The following is a 15356-nucleotide window of genomic DNA, read 5'->3' as shown; positions in this document are numbered from 1 at the left end:
GGCCAAGTGCACAAATGGGTATTTGCAGAAGGGCAACTGGAGAAAAAGAGACCAAGAAGCACACCAATGCCAGTGTATACAGGCTTGGATTATTTTATTAATCAGAAAGGAAGGGACAAGATAGATAAGAATAGAGGAGAGCATCAAGATTTACTGAATATTTTAAGACCAGATAATTGAAAGAATAATGACATCAATAATTAGATTAGAACAACCTAGAGGGTAAAGATTAGGCCAGGTCACCAATCCCTAACCCAACAAAGATAGAATACTATATTATTAACATCTCAAGTGGTACACATAATTCATTTTTATAATTGTATCTGTGTAGGTTTTCCTGTTGTGGTCTCTCATAATTTATCTCTGAAATACCCTGTGATGGTTAATATTAGGCATCAGCTTGACTGAGTTGAGGAATGCCTAGATGGCTTGTGAAACATTGTTTTTAGGTGTGAGGGTGTTGCTAGAGGAGATTGACATTTGAGCTGATGGACTGGGAGAGGAAGACCCACTCTCAGTGTGGGTGGCCACCATCCAATGGACTGAGCATGGCTAGAACAGAGCAGGTGGAAGAAGGTGGGATAAGTTTGCTTGCTGAGTCTTCTGGCTCTATTTCTTCTTCCTTTGCCAGATACTTGCTTCTGCTCCTCCTGTCTTTGGACATCAGACTCCAGGTTCTTCACCCTTTGGACTCAGGTATTTGCACCAGCATCTTCCTGGGACTCTCTGGCCTTTGGTGACAGACTGAAGGCTGCAACGTTAGCTTCCCTGATTTTGAGGCTTTTGCACTTGAACTGAGTTACTACCAGCTTCTCTCCCCAGCTTGCAGATGGCCTATGGTGGGACTTTGTCTTGTAATCCCATGAGCCAATTCTCCTTAATAAACTCCCTTTTATAAATACATATATCATATTGGTTCTGTACCTCTGGAGAAACCTGACTAACGCAGACCAATATCCAGAAGAAAACAAAAGCTGATGACAGTGAGGCTAATAATTGTCAGGATGTGAGGATTTTCATAAACTACAAATCAGTGGAGAATATTGGGAGGAAATTAGATATATAACCGATGTTTTCCCCACATAACTCAAAGATAGTAAGAACATGAATTTGCCCTCCCACAAAATATATGCTTAGGGTGCTCTGAATCTTGTGGTGTGGTCCAACTGTGATAGATAGATAGATAGATAGATAGATAGATAGATAGATAGATAGTCAGACATATAGACAGAGGTTGACAAACTTTTTTGATAGAGCCAGATAATAACCAATCTATGTTTTGCACCTAATAAAGTCTTTCTGCAACTACTCAACTCTGCCATCGTAGCATGAAAGCAGCTATAGACATTATGTAAACAATGGGCATGACTGTCACCCAATAAAATTTTATTTTACAAGATCAGATGATGTCTTATAGTTTGGTGACCCTTGCTCTATGGCACATCTGGATTTTGTTTTGTTTTGCTCTTTCCGAGTGACCTGAGCAATCTTTTTGTCCCCTACCACTCCCGAGCTACCATCCATTCATTACCACCAGTATCACTGTGACCCTCATTTAATCTTACTCATCCTGAAATTTCACATTACTTTTTACTTTCTCTGGAAAGCCTTCCCTGGCCTCACTGATAAAATAAGATTACTCACCTCATGCCTATTTCCTTCCCCTTCCATTGCACACATCCCAAATATAATTTATATTTTAATATTTGCTTTTGTCAGCTAGACTTTCAACTCTATGAGGCAAGGGCTATATCTGTCATCAATGCTCAGCAAAGCTCAGTATGTAATGATGCTCAATAGATAGTGGTTGAACATAATTCAATACAATTGAAGTGGGCTGAATTAAGAGAAAAGAAAGACTCAATTTAAAACTTAATACTTAAGAAAAAGAGAGCAATTTTGCAAAAAAAAAAAAAAAAGCTACAGCACAATTAAAAATACTTTTATAAAGTGAAGAATAAAGGAAAACAAAAAGTTTCACCAAAAGAAGGCTTAAAATAAAAGAAAATCTGTATGTAACATACTTTGGAAAAATACAAAATACAAGAATAATAAAAATATTCTCAAACATGCTGAGAGAAAAAAATACATAAAAATTTAAAAATTTGTAAGGGTTTATCATCAAACTTATTTTACAGTCGCAAATATTACCTAACAATATATTAATAATCATGTATCTTAAAAGGAAAAGGTTATAAATCTAAACTTTTATTGCTATCTCATTTGTTATTTACTTGTGAAAGCATATTTTCCAGATATATCAGAGTTTAGATATGCCAACTTTTACCTTTTTTGAAAAAAAAAATACATTTTATACAACCTACAGTTGACCAAGTGATAAACCAAAAATGATACGTAATAATAAACAATTTAAAATGTCAAACTTGTATTGAATCCAATTAAATGTAGAATAGAATTGAATCTTACTAAATGTGAATTGAATGCAAATAATTCTACAAACAGGATATTTGTAACATGATTATATGATCATCTAATAGCAGTAATCTGGTCCTCATAGCCAAACCTCTACATACAAAATCTGGGACTAGAGTGAAAAGTGAAACTAAAAGTTTCAAAAATGCTTCATCTTATCTGAATGGAACTCAGGATTTTTAAATTTTCATCTTATTTTAATAACTAGGGACATATAAGGAAAACTTTTAAAACATTTTAAATAAAACCATCAGAATAATTAAAAGCAATGTTAGTAACTGCCAAATCATTTGAAAAAGTAAAAATAAAACAAGTTTGTATAGTAAAATATCAAAAACAAGGAAACATAAAATGACAGAAAATAGATATTGGTTTAGTTGTTGAATGTCAATAGACTGGCCTTCTGTCTTAAAAATCAATGACCCTCACACTGTATTAAAACCAAGTCCCACAGGCATTTCTCTCATGAAGATATACAAATAGCCAATAAGCATATGAAAAGAGATTAAACACTCTTAATCATCAGGGAAATGCAAATAAACACCACAGCAAGAGACTATGTCACACCTACTAGGGTGATAAAAAATAATAATAATAATAAAAGGCAGACAGTATAGTGTCGGCAAGGGTGTGTAGAAATTGGAACTCTCATACATTGCTACTGGGAAAGTAAAATGTGCAACCACTTTGGAAAAGTCTGGCAATTCCGCACAAAAGCTGAACATGGTTAGCATTTGACTCAGATCCCATTCCTAGGTATATACCCAGGAAAAATGGAAGCCCAAATCCACACAAAAAATTGTGCACAAATGATCACAACATCATTATTCATCACAGCCAGAAAGTAAAAAGACCCAAATGTCTATCAATTGATGAACAGATAAGCAAGAGGTGGTATACACTTATAATAAAAAGGGATGGGTGACTGATAACATGTTGCAACGTGAATAAGCCTTGAAAATATTACGCTAAATGGAAGAAATGAAACACAAAAGGCCACACATCGTAAAATTCCATTTATATGAAATGTCTCTAATAAGGTATATAGAAAGAAAGTAGGTTAGTTTTGCCTAGAGATAGGGACAGGGTGATGGGGAGATAATGATGAAAGTGTACAGAATTTTTCTCTGGGGTGATAAAATTGTTCTAAAATTATGGTGATGACTTTACAACTCTTTGCCAATACTAAAAGCTATTAAATTCTATACTTAAAATGGTTGAATTGTATGATATATAATTCATATCTCAATAAAGCTGTTACCAAAAAATGTAAAATAACTATGAGCTATTTTGGAAAGGTAAATAGACAGAAAAAGATTTAGCAAAGATCAGCAGGTAAATTAAAGGAACGAGTGGGGATAAGCATAGTAACTTCAGATAAAGGGGAATACGAGTGAAAAAGTAATTAAGTAAAATAAACAAGGCCATTGTAGATTAGTAAAATCAGTGCAAACCAGCATGAAGATATAAAAGTTATCAACATTTGTGCTTACTAACATAATATTAAAATAGATGAGGGAAAAGTAATAGAAATATAAGAAAATATTAACAGAACCATAGTTTCTATAGAAAAGTACAAGTATAGTAAACAATAAAAAGACTAAGAGCAACAACATTTGAATAAATATCACAAGGTAGACTTTTTGAAGCATCCATCAAATATTTGCACAAATTTAAACCAATAACAGCAAAAAAACTTAACAAAAACTTTACAGCATAAATTATACAGACTACAATTTCTAAGAAAAGTTAAATAAAATTCAAAATTAGCATTGTTTTAAACAGCAACAAATGCAGTATTTTGAAAATTAAAAATTATTGTGATAAATATTTCCAAAGGCAGTTCTCTCTGAAACTCCGAAAATTATTTCCAAAATCTATACTACTTCCTTTAAAAAGTATTTTCTAATGGCTCCAATCCAATGCAGTCTTTCTCCTTATTATATCTGTTATTGCTTAGTCTAATTCACATGATTATTAACTTAATAATATATGGCCTTGCTTTCTAATATACGCTGTCTAATAATAATATATGGCCTTGATTCATGCATGTAAATTCCTGAAAGACAAAGATACTGCGCTGAATTTCTTTATTATCACTGTATTTAAATATCTTCCTGAACATAGAAAGTCAGTAAATGTTTATTAATTGATTTCATTGAATAATTGAGAAGAGAGTTGGCTGGAAATTAAGGAACAAGAGTTCTTGACCATTATTGGAAAGCCTTAATGACTCTCAGCATGTCACTTTACCTCCCTGGATTTTAATATCCTCCTTCATTAATGAATTAGTATTAAAACGTTTCTAAAGTTCCTTCCAGTTCTAAAATGTGTGACTGAACTTACAGGGGAAGAAAAGACATCCTTCAGTACACCCAAAAATTCCCCTCCCTGTGCAGAAACACTGGTTTCTTTGAATGTCAGGGACTGGAACAGATTGTGCATTGTCGAGAAGAGAGTCACCCTCAATTACTCATCAATGGTGGAATTCTTTGTGGTTTACTCTCACTAACCTAGTGTTTCCTTAGTACCACCCACCTAGGTCCAAGGGGATATACATGTGTCTGAGTATGTGTGTATTTTTGCCTCTCTGACGACATTCCAAGACTAATATAAACAGCTTTTAAATTACCCATTACTCTGTCACTTCTCTCTTCCACCAGAAAGAGGTTAGCCTATATTTACATTTGAATTTCTAATATTCTACCCTTTCCATCACCTTTTTCTTTCTTAAATACTGATTTCATCTCTTCTATTTGTGGTCCAAATTTCAATATTTCTTTAAATTTCTATATTGTCATAAGTGTCCTATACTTATCATTTAATATTATATTGAATTATATTTTTATTATGATATTAATTAAATGTAATGAATTATTTATTTAATATTTAACATAGGTAATATATTCTATTAATATAATTAATTTTAATTATTAATGCTATTGCATATATAGAAAAAATTCAAAGAATGTATCGCAAGAGATTAACTAGAAATGAGATTATGTGTGATTTTTATATTTTGCTCTTTGCGTTTCTGCTTTTCTACAATTTTATGAATTGCATACATAATAATTATATATGCATTCACCCATACATACACCTTAGTTACCTGAACCAAAATCAAAAACCTTTACACAACTCTTTATTATTCTTAATTTCACTTTACGAGAAAACATCTCTTGACACATAGAAAGTCCAGATGAATACATAAAAATATACTCTAAAAACAAATATTTTAATGTGTAAGTGGTTTTAAGTTACTGACATTAATCATTAAGTTAATAATAACCTTGATCCTATAAGACAGTCAGAATATGCTTATTTTTAGCATAGTACACTTGCTAAGGCAGCAAAGAGGAACAGTATACTTGAACAGTATACTTGAACAAGATTTTCAATTATCATGGGCAAAATAAAAAGACACAGTTAACCAGAAAATTCAATTACTTAGAATATATTCTTTAAACATCTATTAGTCAGGCAAGTTTCACTTTTCAGGGCCTTGTATCAAAGCTTTTTAAAAATTATAAAAACCCATAAACAATGCTAATTATTCACATTTACAAATTAAACACCAAAGTCCATTACCAGATTAAAACAGAATCTAAATTGATGTGCTTTTACCAAGACTTCCTGTGATCATTATCCATCCCTTCGCACTATTCCTGAACTCAAATGAGCCCCTCTGATAAAGCCTATTTTACTGGGTATGCTTCCATAAAACATTCACATTTTATCATATAGTAAAGTTAGAATTTATGCTAAATACTTTATTATTTCCCTAAAGATAAATTCAAGTGAATCAAATACTAAATGATGTAGCAAAGTGTATTATTATAAAACTAAATTCCTCCAAATATCTTAATAGTCTTTAATGTTGATAAGTAAATGGCTGTGATGTTTTCTTTTTAATACTTCAGTCTCACTAAGGCTAACAGTAAGCCTAATTCTCTCTCATTTCTGCCAATTCCTACTAGATACAAAGAGAAGTACATTGTGTTTATGAGACTAGGGTTCCATTTCTACTAAGCATATAAAAGCTTCCATTAATCTATCTTAACAGTTATTGAATTTGCCTTTGAATGTTTGCTAAGACAATGATGGACATTCATTAATAAGAGGATAGACTCTCACAGTTTGCATATGTTAGTTCCAAAACTTTCTTTAATCAAACTCAAGAAACTAAAGGAAGAAAAATGTGTCAAGTACATAAAACATTTTACACAGACTTAAAATGCTTTTATTTCAACTTCAATTTATTTCCACTAAGGCTTCAGTGGTAGGAAGGAAGACAGAGAATATTCGTTTTACTGCCTTAACAAATTACCACAAATTTAGCAGCTTAAAGCAACGCTCATTTATTAGCTGACATTTCTGTAAGTCAGAAATCCCAGCGAGTTGAACTGGGTTGTATACTCAGAGTCTCGTAAGGCCATAATCAATGTGTCATTGGATGGGTCCTTATCTGGAGGCTCTGGAAAAAAATATTTGCTTTTACATTTATTTAAGTAGTTGGCAGAATTCAGTTCCTTGGGGAGGTCAGACTGGGTCTGCCTTTTCTAACCGGCTATTGGCTGTGAGGTGGGTAAGATAGTTGTCTGCATTTGTTGGCGTGTGGCCCCCTCTATCTTTTAAATTAGCAAGACAACTTCAAATCTCTCTGACCTCTCTGATCAGCTGGAGAAAATTCTCTGCTTTTAAAGGGGTTTGTGAGATTGGGAGACCTGCCTAGGTGGATAATCTCCCTAACTCAAGGTCATCTGTGCCATATAACATAACAAAATCATGGAAGTGATATTAATCTCTCATTATAATCACAGGTTTTGGGAATTAGCATGTGGAATGCTGGGTGGCATTTTTACAATTCTGTTTGCTGGGGAATTGGAAACATCGAGATTAGGAGTGTACCCAGGCTCTAGATGTCAGATTCTATAAATATAGAAGCCAGAGCAAAGATCTCTTTCTGGCAGAGGGGCATTCAGGAATATCTCCTAATGTTAATCCCATACTGATATTAGAAAAGGAGCATCAGGCCTTAAGCATTATTTGCATTACTTGCAAATGTCAATGAGCTTAGAATTCTTTTCAAGTAGATAAAAAAATCAAGGGATCAAAGAAAGAGGAAACAGTGCAAAACTGGCTACAGTCTTGCAGCTGAATGACTCTTGTTAGGGAACTCTGGGTGGAGTTATTAAACATTCAAGATTGAGAAAACTGGGTTCAGAATTAAATCCAACTCTGAAAACTACGAGATCATGGAGGCACTTCCTATATGACTTTGAGTCACTAGAGTTCAAGTCAGGGATGCCATTACAGAGTAATCAGGAGACAAGATAAGGTACTGGTTACTGAAGGACTCAGAAGGAAGCAAGTCATCTGGTCTGGCACCAGGATCCCAGGTGTTCAGGATCACAGCACAATTAGCATCTAACCTGACTCAGAGCTGAGTCACTAATTTACTAACCCAAGGCTCACAGTACACTCACTTCCCAGGGCCTTGACCGCTTTCAGATTCTGGGGTAGGGCTGGACGTACAAGTAACCCCATCTGCAGAGCAGGAGACAGCTAGGCCAGATGTCACAGGACTGTCAATGTCAAGTCTAAATTCCTCTCTTTCCTTCTCTCTCCTCCCGCTTTCCTCCTGTTCATATTACCAAATGCCATATGCCCAGCTTTAAAAGATGCTGAAAGAAACTTACCGATTACTGGAGATGCTGGTGCACACAGGCTAATAACAACAAGGTCAGCAGGTCTATGAGAACCCCAAAGAGGTGCTGGGAAGACGAGCCTTAGGAGAGCAACGGAGCATACAGAAGCTCTCTCCAGCATTTTTTATTCATGCCTTTTCTCTCCTTAGAGATCTTGTGGAGCACAGAGAGAGAGACCCAGGAGGCCTGAGACTTGCTGGGAGCCTGTTATCATGTAGATGAGTCATTAAAACACATTGCATCATTTAACAATTACTCTTCAAAAATGGCCCTACTCCAAAATGCTCCCATTATTTTACACTGTCTCATTTGTAAAATATATTTTGGGGCGGGGATGGTGGTGTCAAAGTATTAAATTAAATTTGGCCTAAGGTCATCTCTGAACTCGGCGTCTTTACTTAAGGAACTACGACTGAACTTAGTACCTAGACAAACTGAAACCTACCTTAGGAGTACATTTTTGTGTAACAGATAGGTCTAAGCCAATCAGAAGCAGCGGAGCTTCAGCCAATCACAGGCTGCCAACGGATCAGCTATGCGCAAATAAGGCAAAAGCCCAGCTGTAACCAACGGAACTATTTCTGTACGTGACTTCCCTCTTCTGTCTATAAATACTCACGGCCCACTTGCAGAGCAGAACTCTCTGAATCTCTTCCGGTTCTGAGTGCTGCAAGATTCATGAATCATTCTTTGTTCAGATAAACTCTGCTGTTTCTAATTTGTCTAAAGCTTCTCTTCACAGGTTCCATTCATTTCCCAGAATTTTGTAAAACAAAATTGTATACCAAATAGCTCCATGGCCTCCTACTGCAGAGTAAAGAATGGGAACGAACCTTTTACTCTGAGCACCTTTCCTGGGCTTTCACATTCCTGGTACAAAAAGCCAATAGATCCCCTTCTGGGGTATGCTTTTGTGGGAAGTTTTTGTTGGTTTGTTTTGCCCCCAGGCTGTTACAATAGGTCATGTGTTTTTCTGGTTAACCATTAGGCATTACAACCTAAACACAATATCCATGATTTTGTTGATGGAACAGATGTGAGGACAGTGAGGGCAGGGATGTGGGCTGAGGGGATGGTTTGTCCCTGCAGAGTGCAAGAAAGAAACAGAGGCCTGTGAGTTGTTTCTAGTAGTTTGTGGTAAAGAGAACCCTGTGTCGTGCTCCGAGACTCCAGAGTTTTAAGACAAGTGGCGTGCTGCTTCAGGGCATTTATGTTTAAAAAGCTCAGCGGAGCAAGACAAGATAAGGAATACACAAAGATTAATTCTGAAGTTCTTGTTAAAACCAAACACTTTAATCCTAGAAAGAGAGGGTGGGGAAGAAACCCGTCTTCTAATACACTCAGCTGAGTTCATTTTCAAAATTACCAGAAGGCGGACATACATGTGGCAGGAAGGAGGAGGGAGGGAGATGTGTTTAAAACAATTACTTTTTCTCTGAATCAGGTTTCAGTTATCTACTGTGGCCATTGTGTCTGTCAAACATCAACAGATCTATTTTTTTTTTTTTTTTTGGAAATGATCCCCACGACAATTTTGAGATTAACTTGATGAATCAAAAGAACTAGAGAAAAAAACTTGTAAAAAAAATGTGTTTGAAGAGGGGATATTTATTTCCTAGCATTTATTTTTTCATGCCGTTAGCTGTAAATGCAAAAACCAGGCAATAAGCAAGAATGGTCATAGATGCCTTCATGAAAACTGAATGCTGGGTACATCCTCAAGACCAGTTCATGGCTTCGTGCACATGGTTTTGAGGCAGTGCACATTTCTTGCTTATGTTTTATAAATTCATTATGTTATTCTGTCAACGTTTCCTCAACTGGAAAGTAAGCTGATAGGGGACAAATGATGTCTACTTTTTATTCTTCACTAACTGATTTACTCAAGAAGGGAGAGAGTAGGGAGATAAGGAAGTGGGGAGGAAAGGAGAAAGGGAGAGATGGGTGAGAAAAGCAAGGAAGAAAAAGGAAGGAAAAGAGAAGCAAAAAGAGAGGACAGATGTGGGACATGTTTGGAGATTCACTGTAGTTTACTGAGGGAAATTAGAAATGTAAATGTCCACTGCTCTTTGACCATGTGCACGCACATTTTATCACAGGAGTCTGATCATGCAAAACTGGAGTCTACAATACAACAACCTTTCAGGAGTCAGCCTCCTAAGAAAACAGCTTTGCCTTGTGTCAGTCATTAAATTTGGGAGCAGATTCTGGAAAGATCCCCTGAAGCATCTATATACAAGTAGTGGATAGAAGACTCTTTTACAGGGTGACCACAGTAGAGCAGTCCATTTTGGAGCTTGTTGATTTAAGCTATAAACATGACCCGAGGGATATTATGCTAAAGAAAAGGATTATTATTTCTTGATTGTAGCTCAAAGCCAGTGAACCCCTAAAACAGACTCTGACATATAGCCTTATAGTATGTGTATTTGATATTTGGAGATGCCCACACAGTACAAACATCAGCCTTCTGCTATTATCAGGCGACCATTGTAACAAAAACACAACACATTGGTATATGCGTCACCTGCTGCCAAAGAGGTCCTTCAAAGAGATAAGATACAGAAGGCCCCACAAGCTCGCTCCTGTTATCACCAAGTCCGAGTAAAGATAACTCAAGAGCTCGAAGTATCTATAATCTGTTCTGCATTTAGTTGGCATATTGCAGATGTCTGCCCCAAATTTAATCTGAGAAACAGGAGAGTTAAGATAAATTATGGGAGTATAATTATCAGGATTAGTAAGGAAACATCCAGAATATATTTAGATAATTTTGGAAGTAGTAAAATGTATTTATGATCTTTCCAGAACCAACCAGAGGCTTTGTTCAGGTCCACAACTGCAAGCTGGTAGTATGTATATTGTCACTCTCACTTCCTGCACCCACTATATACACATTGCTGCTTACCCATAGCACACTCTTCCCCACTAGGACAGAAGCAACTTCTAGGTCTTTTATAAAGAAAATATTCCTGGAAGCTTCCTCCAATCATCCTGAGTTGATCCACAAGTGAAAAATCTATTTGCCATCATTTGACTAAACCATAATTTCAGAATTCTTCATGGATCTTCCCTGAGCCGCACACAAACCCCATGTTAAGCATAATCATCTTTGACAGCTGATAATAGTTTGTAAATTGTATCTTTCAAGCAATTAAGAACTTTTTCTATAATTCAGATTTCACCCTATTTTATGCCTCAAGTTTTCTCATCTTGATCGTTTACTCTCTAGATTTTAATGTCTTTATGTTAATTCAACATTCAAGAAATAGATTCAATCAAGTCATGTGGCGGTTTTCAAGAATGTCAAGTTCCTAAGAGTTTGGCTTTAATTGTCCATTAGGAACAAAATAAAAAGGTTGTTGATTCTCAATTATGATGTTTCATTCTAAAATGTGAGAGATGTTCTCTGGGATGAAAGTGAGTCATTTAACATTTACGTTTCTCAACTGATATCCACTGAGGGAAAGCATACACCAATTAATGGAAAGGATCTGTCTAGAGATAAGCATCAAAAAGGAATCTGGAGAACTTCATTCTGACTTCAAACCACATAAATGAAAGGCTTGCAAGCATTATCCCTACTGTAGCCAATGCACTGTGTCCAACGCCATAATTATGCCTTACAGCCAGAAAAGTGAGCTGCCAGGGCTTTAAGCTAAATGACACTCCAGCTGTATTATTCACTCTGAAGAAACTGCCTCTAGGAAGGTGCTTTATAGTGCCTTTAAAAAGGTAGATTCTATACCTTTAATGCCTTCTTTCTTAATTCTTACCCCCAATATTAATACTTCAAATTTAGTAAGACTTATAGAGCTAAATGGATGAAAATTTTTAATTAAAATTATGTCTACAAACTGACCAAGTTATTTATAATTTTTGAACCGCCCCAGTGGACATCATATTGCCACTAAAACACACACCACTGGAAAATCAGAGTGAAAAGCTCATTGACTTGATGACTTACTCTCATCCCATATCAAGTTAATGAGAGTTAAGGACATGGTTTTAGCTAATCAAGAGGTGTTTTAGAAAAAAAAAAAAAAATATATATATATATATATATATATATATACACACACACACACACACACACACACACCACCCAAAGACAAAGCCAAAGCCAACCAGGAATTCAGATAAAAACAAAAAGGGACAAAACTCATTTTTGGAGAAAATGTCACTTGCCAAAGCCAGAATGAGCAGAGATGCTGGTAGCTTAAGAATAAAAAAGCGCCAGGTGCGGTGGCTCACGCCTGTAATCCTAGCACTTTGGGAGGCCAAGGCGGGCGGATCACGAGGTCAGGAGATGGAGACCATCCTGGCTAACATGGTGAAACCCCATCCTTTCTAAAAATACAAAAAAATTAGCTGGGCATGGTGGCAGGTGCCTGTAGTCCCAGCTACTCGGGAGGCTGAGGAAGGAGAATGGCGTGAACCTGGGAGGCAGAGCTTGCAGTGAGCCGAGATCATGCCACTGCACTCCAGCCTGGGCGACAGAGCGAGACTCCGTCAAAAAAAAAAAAAGAAGAAAAAGAAGAAGTAACATAGGAAATTCAAAATGATGTGATAAAATCTCCTTAATCAAAATGATGTTCTTGCTCCCAACACAGATGAGATGGGGAAACCACCCGAGAGTAGGGAGCAGAGGAGAAGCACGATCCAATGGTAGAGAAAAGAAATGTTTTGCTTGAGAATAAATCACTGACTCCAGAAAAATAGTAAAATATGCTAATAGGAAGTAATTTTTATTAATTGCTCAGTGGACAAACTTATTTAAGCACCTTTCATGTTCTAGGTTCTATGGTAGAAGTTTAAAGACCTACTTTAGTGGAGGGAAAACAATGGGAGAACTTTGTGACTGATGGGTAATAGAGATTTGCCCAGGGCACACACCTGAAATTCAGCACCCATTGAGACTGGAAAGTAGAAAGAAAAGCTTCTCAGAAGAGGTTCCAGTTATTCTAAGGCTTGAAGAATGCATGGGAGTTACTGAAGCAAAGAAGAGAAAGAACATGGAGTTAAAGATACTGAAGACATTTCAGGAGCGACTCAATTAAAAATCAAAAGGAGATCTTAGGTTAGTGGTTCCCAGCCTGTGACATTTTAGGAGCAATCTACAGTGTCACATTGAAACAAAATGTGTATGTTCCCCCCTACTCACATTGACTCTTATTTGGTAAGAATAAGCCCCTGAAATGATGGATGTTGTAAAGGAGTAGGACAACCACCAGCAGAAAAATTAGAACTATTTGGCCTTAAATCCTTGCTCTACAACTTCTACCTGTGTGGTCTGGGGCAATGACTTGACACTCTTTAATCTCCGTGGAGTCACTGGCAGCAACTTCATAGGTGTACTTTGGTGATAAAATGATGTGATACATGATTAACTGAGTATAATGCTCTATTCAAATTCAGTGCATATGAAGTACTCATATTAGAATTATTATTAATGTAAATGAAAGAACACGAAACTTGGAATCTGGAGACATCAAATGTGTGACATTAGGCAAGTTGCTTAGCCATTCTGAAAATCATATGGCTTAATTATTTAAAAAGAAAAAACTTTTCAAACTTTGTAAGATTGTTTTAGGAATTAAATATGCCAACATAAAAAAAAAAAAAAACACCTAGCACAGAAAAGGACCCTACTAAATTGTACTTAAATCTGGGTCTGAAATACTCATATTTTAGAAACAAAATTGTATACAAAAATGTACTTTAATAAATAATAACAGCAAATAATTAAGTCTTTCTCTGTGTTGGGTATCTTAGGCATTTTTACATATACTTTCTCATTCAGTCCTAAAGATCACCTTTTTATTATCCCTGTTAATCCTGAGAAGTACAGTTACTTACCTAAGGTCTCACAGCATTTTTCTTTTTTACCATAATAACACCTTCTTTAGAAAGACTTCTAAATTTCAAAAGGTTCTTTGAGTAATAATAGAAAAGAATCTAAACTCTGGCTCTCCAAAGAAGAGCGGAGTCCTCCTATGAAAGCAGCCCCAGGGAAGGGCATCATCATCTGTCAACCAACATTGAGGGTTTGTGTGAATTACCATAATGGTGCCTTTGAAGAGGCACAGAAATCTCTAACCTCTTAGAACTCGCTCTGCAGTTTGGAGAGATAAAGCATGTAAACAGATTAGTCTTCTTGATGCAGTGTGTATCGAAGGTAGATTGATAGTGCAGTTATTAGTGTTAGATTAGTTCAGAGGAGATTAAGGCTGCATCTGGCTGGGATGATAAAGGAACCTTCCCAGAAGAGAGCAGAGACTGAGCAACGGTTTGAAGAATGAGTAGGATCCTGATAGTCAGAGATGGATGGAAGGTATTCTAACTTGAGGATAATACATAGACTAACAGTGGAAGAGGGGGGGAAAAAAACCACACACCCAAAGAATATTCTGGGGATGATGAACAGGATTTTTGGACCCAAAAGATCCCGCAGGACCATAGTGAACATTTGGGTAGGTGGGATAGGACCACATGTGAGGTGGCCTTGACTATTAGCACTAAGAGTAATTATGACTATAATTGCAATAACTGTTAGCAACTACCATTTGCCAGCATTCCTCATATGTCAGAAAAAAGGCCAGCACTTAAATATTTCATCCTCCCAATCACCTTATGAAGGAGGTATTATTATCTGCTTTGTAGAGATGAGGAAATTGAGGTTCATGAAGGCTAAGTGACTGTCCTAAAGTCACAAACTAATGAGGATCAGCCCTGGGACCCAAGCCCAGATCCATCTGATTCCAAAGATGTGTTTTTCATGATGATAGTGCTGCTACTTCTCAAAATTTTTTGGTATTTTTCTTGCAAAGAAAAGGAATTTCCTTACATGATTTTACTTGAACCTGCTAAAGTTTTTGAAATATTAATGCTCATTCCTCTTCTCTCCTGACCTGTCAGCAGTATGTACCACAATTGATCATTTCTTTCTTGATATACTTTATTTGCTCTCAGGACAAAACACTGTCTTGGTTTTTCATCTATTTCACCTTCTACATCTTTTTGAAAGAAGAAAAGTTTATTTTCGCCAACCTGCTAATGTAACGGTGGTTCAACATTTTATTTGCCACTTCTTTCCTCTATCAACACTCACACCCATTTGTGATCTCATCCAAACTAGTTTTGTTTTTTAAAAATAAATTTTATTGTATATATTTAAAGTTTATAAGATGGTAGTATGGAACACATATGGATAAT

At 36.1% G+C, this 15356-nt stretch overlaps 1 long non-coding RNA gene across 1 annotated transcript in view; it reads right to left on the bottom strand.

The window, feature by feature from the left end:
• The window catches only part of LOC103878450, a 152725-nt gene extending 138992 nt beyond the window's left edge, over nt 1-13733 (bottom strand). Inside the window, exon 1 of the long non-coding RNA XR_001895984.3 lies at nt 13038-13733. This is a non-coding gene — a long non-coding RNA (uncharacterized LOC103878450). The remainder of the gene's footprint in view (nt 1-13037) is intronic.
• Between the last annotated feature and the right edge of the window lie 1623 nt (nt 13734-15356).

The sequence above is a fragment of the Papio anubis genome, chromosome 13, assembly GCF_008728515.1.
Source record: "Papio anubis isolate 15944 chromosome 13, Panubis1.0, whole genome shotgun sequence".
Classification (NCBI taxonomy): Eukaryota; Metazoa; Chordata; class Mammalia; order Primates; family Cercopithecidae; genus Papio; species Papio anubis.
This window is presented reverse-complemented; position numbering and strand designations above follow the sequence as displayed.